Here is a 14,332-nt window from a genome sequence, read left to right as displayed (position 1 = left end):
CTCTCTTCTGAATCTTCTCCCAAAACTATGGTGATCATGCCTCCCTTCGACCATTTTATGTATTGATGAAGGGTAGAGGGAACAACATTGGCATTATAGATCCAAGTATGTCCTAACAAAAGATTGTATATAGGCGGTACATTGACCACGTGATACATAACTGTATGCACTGAATAGTTGATGAAAATTTCAAGGAATATCTTTCCTTTGGCTGGTTGTCCATGGTTGTCAAAATCGTAGATTGTAATGGGATCTGGCACATACTCCTCTTCCTTTAGGCCCAAGGCCTTGGCTGTCATCTCTGGACAGATATTGAGGTTGCTGCCTCCATCCACGAGCACATGTGAGACAGTCATCCCTCAGGTCTGCACCACTATGTAAAGAGCATTGTTGTGGAACGTATGAGGCTTTGGCAAGTCCTCATCCAAAAAGGTTATTGGTGCATTTGTCATGGCTTGATTGACAATCTGAGCCATGTCCTGCGGAGTCGTGCTCGACTTGACTTTGATCTTCCTTAGCAGATCATCCAGAACCTGCTGATGTTTAGAGGAAGCATGGGCTAAGTCTAGGATGGAGATGTTTGATAGAGCTGTAATCAGCTTTTGAACTGACTTGGATGTTTCGCCCTTCATTAAAACAACCTTGATGAAATGTTTTGAGAACCTGGGAATCTGCTTGGCAACCTCTGCTGTCGCTTTTGCTAGCTCACTAACTGGTTTCATTTTGCTAAGGACTGAAATGATATCCACCCTCTTGGTGGAAGACTGCGCCTGGTGGAGCACTAGGACCTGATGTTGATCCTGAATGTCCTGGCAGGAGCATGGTTGAATACTGCCCTGAAGGAAAGTTTCTTGTTCTGAAATAACTGAAGCTGAATGTTTTGAGAAAGACTTGGACAAGATTTCAGGTTCTTCATCCTCATCCTCAATCAACAAGTTTTTGTCGATATAGTCCTGGATTATGTTTTTTAGGACAAAACAGTGTTCTGTGTCATATCCTACGGTTCGATGAAATTTGCAGAATTTCTCCTTCCATTTGCCCATAATAACCGGAGGGTCAGCCACTTTAGGGAGTTTGACCATCCCTTTGGAAAGCATATAATTTTATCTTAAATGATGAAATGCTTAAAAATAATTTGTTTAAAATTAGAATTTTAAAAGCAAATTTCATTCTTTAATAGAATTGAAATAAGATTAAATTTTAATATATTCATGACTATGGTCACAAATATATTTTAATTTAATCTTCATTTAAATTCCAAGAATGAATAAAATAATTTTTTTTGCTTTTATAGAATTAAAGCAAAATTAAATTTCCATATATTCATGACTATGGTCACAAATATATCTTAATTTAATCTTTACTTTAAATTCTATTAAGAGGAGAAAATACATTTTAAGAATATAATATTCTTTCAGAAAGGACCTAAAGTGTAGGTCAAATTTTATTTCATAAAAGATAAAAATCGTAAGTATTGTTCGCATTTTGACTATGGTCATAAATGTGAATCATTTACTTATGGTTATTTACCTCTTATTAGAATGGTGCATGTGCCATTCATGTTTTTCTATAGTGACTTTTGAAGAATAAAATAAAATAAAATGCCACAAGCAATTATAAAAACTATATGCTCATACATTATATTCTAAACTATAAAATAGAATTTCTCATTAATATAAAATTATTACAAAATTAAAATTGAATATTAAAATTCCCTACTCTAGAAAAAGAAATCAGGATCTCCCAGGCTTCCCTGCAAAACACACAATAGCACCAGGCAACAGAAATGCAAAATATAGAAAGAAATTAAAAATGCTATGTTAAAACTAACATACATATGGTTATGCCTATGCTATTATGGAAATCCATATGCATATGTGAAAATGCAATGCCTATGCATGAATGAGACGCATATGCATTGGCCTAAGTGCAATGCTTATGATAACGAAGAAATGCATATGCATTTGCCAAAGTGCAGTGTTTATGCTAATGAAGAAATGCGTATGCATTTGCCTAAGTGCAATGCCTATGCTAATGAAGGAATGCACATGCATTTGCCTAAGTGTATTGCTTATGCTAAAGAAGGAATGCATAGGCATTTGCCTATATATATGCACGATGGAAAATGCATGTGGCATGCTAAACTGGAATTACATATGTATATGCACAATAGGGATGCATATGTATATGCGAAAGGGGAATTCAGTGAATTAGGCTCTGATGCTCGGGTGATTTTGAGTAAAATAGGTCGAACAACATATGCATACATGATGATATGCAAGAGATAAATCAAATATGAAATGGGTTTGTTGTGAAAATGCAGTGAGAATACTTTATATGTAGTGAATATAAAGAATGATATGCAACAAATTTTGATGGTGCAGGGAATGGAGTGGATACACAGCAAATCAGAAAAAAAAAAAAGAAAATTGGGTTTCAAGTCAATAAATCGCATGTTTTACAGTAAACTAAATGTAATTGATTGCGCACAGTGAAACGGGTAGGGTGAATATGGTAATATGCAGGGAATTAGCTATTGTGAGATGCAGGTGAATGCATGTTGATATGCAGTGCAGTGGTGCTACAAGAATTGAAGTGCAGGAAATGGTGTGCAGAGTGAACCCAGGAGATGAAAATGCAGGTGCTGTGTGCAATATTCATGTTAGCCTGCGTGGCATGATGATGCAGGGATGATTGAATTGTATAAATTCCATAGGCAAGTCAACTATGACCACAAGCGCTTTGCCTTCACCTGCTCCAGATTCAACAACTCCTTAAACAATCGAATTAATAAATTCATTTTTTTGACTTAACTTCTTGAAGAAGCAGGATATAGCAGGAACAGGAAAATTACTGTCAGCATATGCACTCCCAAGCAAATCCATGATATTGCCTTGGGAAGGTGATGAAGGATCTCACTTTGAGAGAAATGGGGATTCTTAAATAAGAAGGGCAGTTATCAAATAAGGCTTGAATGTTTATTCCATCGCAGATTGTCCTTAAAAGCTTGACATTTAGCAGTCACTGGCGAAAGCATTGGTGAATCTGAGTCCTTCAACATTTCCTTTTTGTCCTCAAGTATTTTGTTTGAAGAAGGATCCACTCGGATTCATGTCGGTTGTATCCTTTAGTACATGCATAAACATTTAATGAGATATGGATCTTAAGTTCTATCTTCCATTATCTTCATTAATACCAACATCAGAATCCATGTTTTCAATACTAAGATCCACACAAGGTGCTTGTTCAGCAGGTGCAAATGCATTTTCATTTAAAGGTACACCAGTTCCATAATTTTGATCAGCAGTATCTTTCCTGGAACAGGCATCGATATCAAGAACAAGAAGGGAATCATCCGGCTCTTTAAAAGCAGAAGATAATGCATGTCTCTCAATTCCTTGTTGAACAACTTCATTGCTTTGGGTAGGTGGTGGTAGAAGTGAAATATCATGGCCAAGATTGGATAGAAATGCCAATATTGATGCCCTGGCCACAGCAGAAGGATCACCAGATCTTGCTTCAAAGTGAATTTCTTTTGCAAAAGCATTCTGAGTCTTTGTAATATCAACTGAAGAAGGCACCACAAACATAGGTATATTCTCATTTGTGATCTGCTGGAAAATATAGGAATGTTTGCCAGATGAACTACAAACCAGTTCATCCCCAGCTTTAAGAATGACATCAGAATTCTTTTTAATGGGTTTTCCATTCACATGGGCACTTCCTTTGCTACCAACACTTTCTAGTATGCTGACACATCCTTCATCCCGCTGCACAGACTTCAGTCTACACAGAATTGAACTCATAGATGAATCCTTCAAATGTAAGTCACAATTCTGACTTTGACCAACAGTAAAAACAGGACTAGACATGAGGAAGTGGGGATTTAAGGGTCCTCCAACTGTAAGCCTAGGTCATCTTCCAGAGTAACAGAATGTTCATAAGTCCTCTTTTCATTTTCAAGACTGAGGCATCATTAGAAGCAGAAGTCATTGAACATCCCACAGCTATGTCCACATAAGCCCATAGATCTCCATTATCATCATCTTTGATATCATTTGCATGATGATTTTCCAAAAGCACAGCTGGTATACCAATGTCCCTTTTGAAAGGATGCAGGTGCTTATGCTTACATGTAGGTGGATGACTAAAAGTGTTGGGTGATATGCAGGTAATGTGCAGATGGTTAGTTGTATGGTGTGCAGGTGGGTTAATATGCTAACTGTTGTCAATACAGGTAATGGACTAATATGGAGGTGATGATGAGGAGATGGACAAAAAACATAGGGGGCGATGAGAAGGTAATGAAGTACGATGTTGTTGCTACAACCAGATTGGTGTAAATGATGAGATGCAACAGATAAGAATGCAAATGCTAAGCAGAGAAAATGAAATGACATATGACATTAGCAATAAATCAGAAATAAAATGTAATATGCTATGCAAATGATGAGAGAATGCAATGCACAGGTGTTGTTGTGCTGAATCAGAACACACAGATGTAAAGGATTGTGAGTTGCAATGTATAAAATAAGAAAGAGAGAAAAAAAATGATAAAACAGGAAGGAATACGCTAGATCAAAAGCAGGGAAAACACAAATTCAAACAAAGTCGAAACAAGTGCGGTAGGTAGATCAAAACAAAATACAGAAGTAAAAGAAAAAAAAATCATGAAATGAAAATGAACAATCAGAAATGCAATGAATTAGGGAATATTGATGCAGTGTGTTGAAATATGAAGATGTAGAATGATGCTAATAACAACTACAGAAGATGACATGATATCGTACCTAAATGAAATGCAATGAATGAGTTTCCATGCCCGGTGCAGATGATATGCCGGGGTAAACAAGCAAACAAGATGATGCGATGAACTAAAAGATAAGAAGCGATGCCTAGATCATGAAGATGATGTTGCATATGCTAAAAACAGGGAATGGGAAGGGAGCACGATATCGTGCAATGATAATGTAGCATATTCCATAGTAAATCCAGCTTAGGCGCTGGATTTCACAGTGGATTAACTCTGCCTTTAGATGCTAATTACAGACCTCATGTTGTGCTTATGCGAAAATGGAAGAAACAAATGCTAATGCTTTGCAATGAAGACGATATAAGGTAATGAGATGTTAGTCAATGGCTACTGTAAAGCATGCTGAAACTAAAAAGAAGAAAGAAAAGCAATGCAGTAAACAAATTGATGCATAAAATGAAGCGATGCAATAAATAGCAAATACATTTGAAATGTATTCTGGGAAAAGAAATCAACCGAAACAGAATGAATGAACATTGTCGGAATAAAAACTTTGAAGTTGCAGAAATAAAAATAAAAGGAGAAGGGAAGAAAAAGAGAGAAGTTCTTACTGTGGATTCAGAAGAGAGGGAGTCATTGCCTTTGCGCCAACGCTGGGTCGACCTCCTTCACTGGTGAGGGAAGAAGAGGGAACGAGAGGTAGAGAAGAGGAGAAAGTAAGGCTCGAAGGATTGTAATGCTTGGTGGGTCATAGCCTCCTCCTTCGATGGTTGTTATATAGGAGGAGGTTGTTACACCCTTTTTCAAGAACCCTTAATGTTTCAAAAAAAAATCAGAAAGAAAGTTTTATTTTCAAGGTTTTTCAAAAGCCTAAGGTTTATTTTCTGAAATTTTGCCCCCTTTGCATTTTTTGAAAGAAAACCTAAAATATAAGAGAAATGCGGGGAAATTAAGAGATGAGATCCAAATGAGGGTTTTGAAAAATTTATGAAAATATTGAATTTGAAATTTTAAGGATTTTACAAAAGGAGAGTTTTTGTGAAATAGCAGAATTTAGTTTTAAAAAATTGAGTTTCAAAACGGATCTGGATCCGAGATTGGGTCAAATATAGAAAATGAAACTAGGCTTTCGGATCTTTTACAAGGAAGTGACTTCGAGAAATGATTAGAAATTTAATCAATTCCCCCTTTTGACTGTCTGAGGTGGGTGCTAGAGGTAAAAAGGGAAATTTTAAAATTTTGAAAAAATTGGGGTGTTCACACCTGATCATCTCCAAGTTGAAGGAGTATGAAGTATTTTTCAAGGGAAAATCAAAACATCTCCGAGTTGAAGGTTGATGTAATGAAATTCTTGCCAAACCCCAACAAAAGATTTTAATTTTATGTTTCAAAAAGTGCAAAAAGTATATCTTAGATATCAAATTGCCAAAGTTGCCAAGAATCATCTTTTCTTATGCAAAATTCTTTTATCAATATCTTTTCACTACTTGCTTTTATGAAATTAAGAATATTGCTTTTCTCTTCATATCAAGGAAATGGATAGCCTCCTTGAAGAAAATCAATAGCATTAAAATTTGAATTTGACTCTTGAATCTGTGGAGTTAACCTCATTGGAGGAAATACTCTAGGTAAAAATGGAAGATCTTTTGCACATACGTGCATACTTTCAAGCATTTGAACCAACTACAATTTTTATCCTATTGGCAAAATTTTTTGGCTATCCAAATATGAAATAAATACTCGGTATTCAGTTTGATGAAACTGGGCATTGTTTACCTCTTCAAAAAGAGTTGCCTCATTCATTTTCCAAGTTGCTCTGGTAACATCATATTTCTTTCCCATTTAGTTAAGGGTTAAACCTAAACCTCATTTTTTTTGAGGTATTTTTTGTCCCATCCAGGTTAAGGGTTAAACCTGAACCTCATTTTTTTTAGGTATTTTTCGTCCCATCCAGGTTATAGGCTAAACCTTAGTCTCTTCAAGAAGCTTATTTCGTCTCAGCCATGAGACTTCTTCAAAATCTTCCTTTGTCATAATTTTTGGGATCTTCATCCAAAAAGTCCCATCACGATTTTCTCATTTCCTTTTATCCAATTACTTTATTCTCGAGGATTTCATCTTTTTTCAAGCCGTTCAAGACAAGGTGCTAAACCTGAGAATCATTTTCACAAAACAATTTTTCCACACTCAGTTCAAATTTTCTGACTAGGGCATTTTAAAATTTGGTGTGTTTTCCTTTGCTACTAAGCTTGGCTTTCAACCGGCTTAGCAGCAACGAGGGGCATCTGTAAACACCCCAAATTTTTCAAAATTTTAAAATTTCCCTTTTTGCCCCCAGCACCCACCTTCTAAGTTATCTAGAAGGGCAATTGAGTAAATTTCTAGTCATTTCTCAGATTCATTTTCTTTTTGAAGATCCAAAGCTGAATTTCATTTTATGTACTTGATCCAACCTCAAATCCAAATCAGATATACAAATCCAATTCTGAATCTGGATCTTCTATTTCAAAAATCCAAAATCAATTCTCCATATTGGCTTAGGTATTTTATCGAGATCCAATCTCCATTTGGATCCATCCCTCTCATGTTTCCTCAATTCGAGATTCAAACTTGATATTTGCTCAAAACTTTGGATCCAGATCCATTTTGAAACTCAATTTTTAAACTTTAACCCTGTTATTTGACAAAACCTCCTTTCGAAAAATCCTTAAATTTCAAAGCAAAGTATTTTACAAAACTTCTTAAAAACTTCATCTGGATCCCCTCCCTCGTATTTTTAGGTTTTTCTATCAAAAACATAAAAGAAAAAATTTCATAAAGTAGCTTTATCCTCTTCTTTAAAATCCTTGTAATTAAAGCCTCCTTTTTGAAATTCTTTAAAACTTTGAGGGACCTTTTTTGAAAAAAATGTAACAGTCTCTTCCTATATAACAACCAACGCAGGAGTTCATTAGGGGGATCCATCGAGTTCTCACAACGAGCTCTCCTGATCTCTCTTCTCCCTTTTCCCTTTTCCCTTTTCCCTTTTCCCTTTTCCCTTTTCCCTTTTCCCTTCCTCTCTCCTTCTCCTTCTTCTCTTTCCCCTTTCTCTCTTCTTACCCTTCTCTTTTCTTTTCTCACGGCTGAAGGAGATCGATCCAGCGGTGGTGCAAAAGCAGAGGCTCCTTCTCTTCTGAATCCATGGTGAGTAATTTCTCCATTTCCCTTTTCTCTACCTCTTTTTTTTCCTTTCTGCTCCTCTTATTCTCTTTTTTTCCTCCTTCCTGTTTTCGTGATTTCTCTCATTTGTTCTTCACTGTTTAATGGAAAGCATCCTTTGTAGCATCGATCTGCATATAGCAGCCTCGATCTATATGTTGCAGCATCATCATATTGCTTATATTCTAGCTTCTTCCTTTGTAATTTATTGTTGAACTTCCCTTGCTTATATACGTTTAATATTTGTTTATGCTCCCTTATAGCAACATCTATCATTCCTAGTATATCATTTGATGTCTCGGCCTCACTGCATCATCATATATATCATTTTGCCTTCTATTTTAAGTGCCTCCAGTTTGTGTTGCCTTCCCCTCTTGCATTTTCTTGTGATTGCTTCATTGAATCATTATTTATTTCTCTGTTATATTTGATTTCTATTATATTGCATTGTTACATGTGCATATCTCATTCACGATGCATTTTCATTGCATTTTCAATTAACAATTGCATTTGCATTTACTTTCATCTGCATTTCATCATCTATGCATTTTATGTTCATCGACATCCATTGATTTCATTTGCATTAATGCGCTGAATCACATTCAATGCAAAATCTGTTGAGTATCAACATTTCAGCCATGAGTTGTTGTTGGTTATGTTGTTGTCAGGCTACAGAGAACCATTAATCTAGGCAACATCAAAGGACATGTTGCTTGCTTCTTCCCTGGCATTGCTTTTGTGATCCTTACTGTCTTGAATCTTTTTTTTTCTTTGGGGTAACCATAGCACTGGAGCCATTCCTTTCTCGTTATTTGTTATCCTGTTGTTGATGTGGTTCTGCATTTCTGTTTTGCTAACACTAGTCGATGGCTATTTTGGAGCTAAAGCAGCTCCAATTGAATACCCAGTTAGGACTAATCAGATCCTTAGGGAAATCCCTCCTCAAAAATACCCAGCGTGGTTCCTAGTTGTGGGAGCTGGGACACTACCTTTTGGAACTCTCCTCATTGAGCTCTTTTTCATCATGTTGAGTCTATGGGGCATGGGCGAGTCTATTGTGTTTTTGGTTTCCTTCTCATTGTGTTGGTTCTTCTTGTAGCAGTATGTGCAGAGATCTCTCTAGTGCTTACTTACATGCATCTTTGTGTGGAGGATTGGAAATGGTGGTGGAAATCTTTCTTTGCATCTGGTTATGTTGCAATCTATATATTCCTCTATTCAATCAATTACCTTGTATTCGAGCTCTGCAGTCTTAGTGGTCCAATTTCTGCTATTCTCTATATGGGATACTCACTTTTTATTGTTATAGCTATAATGCTTGCTACAGGAATTGTTGGCTTCCTTTTATCCTTCTGGTTTGCTCATTTTCTTTTCTCTTCTATCAAGCTAGATTAAGCTCAAAATTGGTTGAAACGCAAATCTTGCTACCGTTGTACTTGAGAACAGATCAAGAATGATGTTTCCTTTGTTTTGTTTGTTGCATTTGGATTTCTTTTGTTCTTTGCAAATTAGCAAGTTGTATGTCTCTACTGGTAACAGGTTAGGACACAAGAACAGTGATACAGGTTCCTTTCTAGAGTCAAGACTGCCACACCCCACAACCCCTTTCTTTTTTCTTTCTTTTTTATTTCATTTGATTTGTATTGTCTGTATTTCATTAGCATCTAATATCACATTAGGCATCTATGTTTTCTTTCTGCATTATTACATATCATCATTCCATCTCGTATCGCACACCCTGCACGTCACTTGTACGTGATTTCCTGCACATTACATTCTTTGTATACCAACACATCTCATTCCAGCTGCATCCATTTCTGCATCATAGACCCATCTTTTTCAATAATACATGTTATTCCCTGTTATATCTTATTCACATATCACCACAGGCATATTCCATATTTATCTGCAGAATCATTATAGCATCTGTTATATTCACATTTATGCATTTTAGTTGGCATCGCCATGTCTGTGCATCTATCACCATTAAGCCATATTCATGTGTTGCTCTAAATCCACTCCCTGTTTCTAGATCTGAAAGGCCTAGGCCATGTTTTACTGTGTACTACAAACCAAGGACAAAGTCCCATAGAGTTTATAATCCCATCTGCAGAATACATAGAATATGTTAAACTGTTCTATTGGGATGAGATTCAAAAATGAGGTTTGAAGGCGAAGAGGCACCAGAGCAAAGGTTTATAAGTACCACCATTGGCATTAGAGATATTAATTCCCTTAGGTGGCCTGACTCAAAATGGAGATGCCTTAAGGTGGGCTGGGATGAAACATCTTTTGTCCCATGCCCAGAGAGAGTTTGCCCATGCAAAAGAGAGTCTGCTTTGACACCTGCTGCACTTGATTTAATTTGTGAAGTCAGTTTGCAAAATTAATTTTTAAAATCAGTTTGTTGTGTGAAAATCACAATGATTTGCTGTAAAATCATCTTAATTTACTGTAAAAGCACCTTGGTGTGTGTGTGAAGCTGATTGGTCATGCAGTGTGTAACCATTTTTGAGAAATCGATTTGCAGAAATCAATTGGCAAATCGATTTGCAGTGTTGTTTTGCTAAATTATTGTTTTGTTGATTTATTGATCTATTGTTGCTGAAATCGATGTGCGGGCTGAAATCGATTTGTTGTTGCTGCTGAACTCAATTTACAAAAATCGATTTGCTATGAGCAATCGACTTGCTGCAAATTAATTTGCTGCTGCTAAAAGGAATCCACTGACTTGATGTGCAAAATCCATATTGATTTGCTGTGTAAGAATCACTGATTTGTTGCTGTTAACAAGGCTCAACTTGCTCAAAAAAAATGTGAAAGTCTTAAAATCTAAAGATACAAGAGAGGCAAGCAAGAGAAGTAAAGAAACATTCCTTGTTGAGATACGCAAAGCTTCCATGCCAAATACATACAATCCATCTGCCTGAAAAGTTCTTGGACTCTAAGGGAAAATTTCTGATTAGTATTGCCACCAAAGGAGTTGTCAAACTGTTCAATATTGTTTAGTGCTTATTGGTTGTTTGGCATTCATGTTAGCACCTGCCCATTAGATTAGTTAATCTCATTACCTGCGTATCACCTGTACACCACCATTCACTGCATATGATTCATTTCTTGCACGCCTATGCATTACCTGCATATCACCATTCACTGCATATGATTCATTTCTTGCACATCTACACATTACTTGCATATCACCCAACACTTTTAGTCATTCACCTGTATGCAAGTATAAGCATTGCACTTAGGCAAATGCATATGCATTTGTTCATTATCATTAGCATTGCACTTAGGCAAATGCATATGCATTTCTTCATTATCATAAGCACTGCACTTAGGCAAATGCATATGCCTTTCCTCATTAGCATAAGCACTGCACTTAGGCAAATGCATATGCATTCTTTCATTTAGCATAAGAATTGCACTTAGGTAAATGCATATGCATTCCTTCATTAGCATAAGCATTGCACTTAGGTGAATGCATATGCATTCCTTCCATAGCATAAGCATTGCACTTAGGCAAATACCTATGCATTTCTTCATAAGCATATGCATTGCACTTAGGTAAATGCACATGCATCTCATTCATGTAGAGACATTGCATCTTTGCACATGCATATGCATTTCCATTAAAGCATAGGCTCAATCATACGTATATTGGTTTTAACATATCATTTTCAATTTCTTTCTATATTTTGCATTTTTTGTTGCCTTGTGCTATCTCATATTTGCAGGGAAGCATGAAAGACCCGTATTTCTTTTTCCTAGATTAGGAAATTTTAATACTCAATTTCAATTTAAGATTGTAATAATTTCATATTAATGAGAATTTCTACCTTTTTTTGTTGTTTAGAATATAATATATGAGCATATAGTTGCACTTTACATTTTCATAATTGACTGTGGTATGTCATTTTTATTTCAAAAAGAGCACTATGATGTGACACGAATGGCACGTGCACCATTCTAATAAAAGGTAAATAACCCTAAGTAAATGATTCACATTTATGGCCATAGTCAAAATGTGAACAATACTTAGGATTTTAATCTTTTGTGGAATAAAATTTGACCTCCACTTTAGGACGCTTTTGAAAATCATCATATTTTTCTAAAATAAATTTTCTTTTTCTTCCTCTATCAGAATTTATAAATTAGTTTGAGATATATTTGTGGCCATAGTCATGAATATATTAAAAATTAATTTTGTTTTAAATCCTATAAAGGCACAAAAATTTATTTTATTCTTTATTAGAATTGAAATAAAGATTAGATTAGAATATATTTGTGACCATAGTCATGAATGTATTACAATTTAATCTTATTTTAATTCTATTAAAGAATGAAATTTGCTTTTAAATTCCAAATTCAAATAAAACCTTTTGTATAGAATTACATCATTATTTTTCATCTTTTTCAAGTTATTTCAAAAATATTTCCAAAAATTCAAAGTGATTTTCAAAATAAATTTTCAAAAACAAAAACAATTTTCATTTCTAAATTCAAAAGCCATTTTCGATTTCCATTTATAAATTCAGATTTTTCTTCATTTCTTTTTTATTTCATCTTCAATTTCATTCAGATTTAAACCTTGTTTGAAATTCCAATTTCGATTCTTATTTTTAAAACTTCCCATTTTTGAACTCCATATCTTAAGCTTGGAGTTTCATCTTAATTTAAGACAATAAGTTTAATTCTTTAATTCTTTTTCAAAAATTCTAAATTTTGAAATTCTATTTTTCTTTCAAAGTTTAGTTCTGAAATTTCAAAAACTCTGAATTTCATTTTCAATTCTCAATTCAATTCTAAATCAAATATTTGAAATTTATTTCAAATTTCCATCTTAAATTCCAAATTCAATTTCAAAAATCAATTTCTAAAGTTCAATCATGATTTTGAGAATCAATTCCAATTTTAAAGTTAATTTCAACCTCAAAATCTTATTCTCATTTCAAAAATCTGATTTCAAGTTCTATTTCAATTTCAAACCTTCAAATTCAAACTCTTTACTCTAATTTTAAATTTTATTTTAAAAATTCAGAAGTTTGGATTCAAGTCTCAACCAAATTTTCATTTCAACTTTTTCCAATTCAGTTTCAATTTACAAGCTCATTTTCTTCAAAACTCAAACTTTCATAATCCCAATACTTCAATTCTGATTTTAAGTTCAAGTTCAAATTTAATTCTGATTTCAAGAAATTCTCAATTCAAAATCAATTCAACTTCGATTTTCAATCAATTTCAAAATTCAAAAGCTCTCAACTTTGAATCCAAATCTTCAATTTCAAGCTTTCAATCCAAGTCCATTTCAAGTTTCAACCTTTCAAATTCAAAATCAATTTCTGAACTTCAAAGTCATTTCTAAAAAGACATTTCTTTCCATTTCAGAATCACTTGGGAAACCCGAGTTTCTGAAATATTTATAAAAGCATACATCACAGCACAAACATGATTTCATGTGCATTTAGGATTTTAGAATAATCCCTTAGACCAATTTAGGCAAAGTAAAAGGCATAAATTCAATCATTGGTTCAATTACCCCTGGTAAAGGCGCCAGAAACAGTTGAACCTCGTACCGATGAGCGAATCTCGTCTCTATATTTTCCTGCAAAATTTTAAAACGGAGGCGAGTAATTTCAAAACATCTCTTTTAAAAGGTCAAGTGATACCTTGCAAAAGGTTTCTCTCCTCTTTTCCCCCTCAAAAGGAGGAAAATGAAAATGAAAAAAATTTGCAACGATCACAGGCGTGTGTTTCAGAAAATGCAGATTAAAAACATGATGTATGCTTCAAATACTTGGAAAATGAAGACACTTTGAAAATCATAAACCACATTGAAAAATACTTTTGAAGAAAAGGAAAATCAATTTTTGAAGAAATATTGATGTTTTGAGAAAATCGATTTTTTTTTAATTGGAACTGAGAAATTGGGAAATATTGAAGCTAGGAAAATCATGAATTGGACTTAGGAAAATATTTGAAAATGGGAGGAACCTTGAAAATCGATTTTGAGAGAAAAGGAGATCTTAAAGTTTTGGGAAAATCGAATTCTGAAGAAAATCCAGGTGACTTTAATAAAATTGATTTCTTGAGTTTTGAACCCTTGAATTAATCAAAAGAATGGGCGTGTGGCTTTGTAAAATCTTTTTATGATGTCATCTAAACATAAATGATGCATAAATGTAATTTGAGAAAATATTTTCTGAAGAATTTAGGGAAAATCATTGATAAAAGGACTTTTGTGCCTTATATAATTTAGATAAAATATGTTTGCCATATATTCCTCACTATGATCACAAATATGTATTGAATATAGTTCATTTGATTCTAAAATGGAAAATACTTAGAAAAGTTTTGAAAATATGCAATGATTTTTTAAAA

The 14,332-nt window shown here is 34.4% G+C and overlaps 1 pseudogene; it reads left to right on the top strand.

Annotated features, from left to right (window-relative positions):
• Window positions 1–3,870: 3,870 nt before the first annotated feature.
• On the top strand, window positions 3,871–10,009 carry LOC149822412 (transmembrane 9 superfamily member 11 pseudogene; annotated as a pseudogene).
• The last annotated feature ends 4,323 nt before the right edge of the window (window positions 10,010–14,332 follow it).

Source organism: Nuphar pumila, chromosome 11, assembly GCF_984573655.1.
Source record: "Nuphar pumila chromosome 11, dmNupPumi1.hap1.1, whole genome shotgun sequence".
NCBI classification, from domain to species: domain Eukaryota; kingdom Viridiplantae; phylum Streptophyta; class Magnoliopsida; order Nymphaeales; family Nymphaeaceae; genus Nuphar; species Nuphar pumila.
This window is presented reverse-complemented; position numbering and strand designations above follow the sequence as displayed.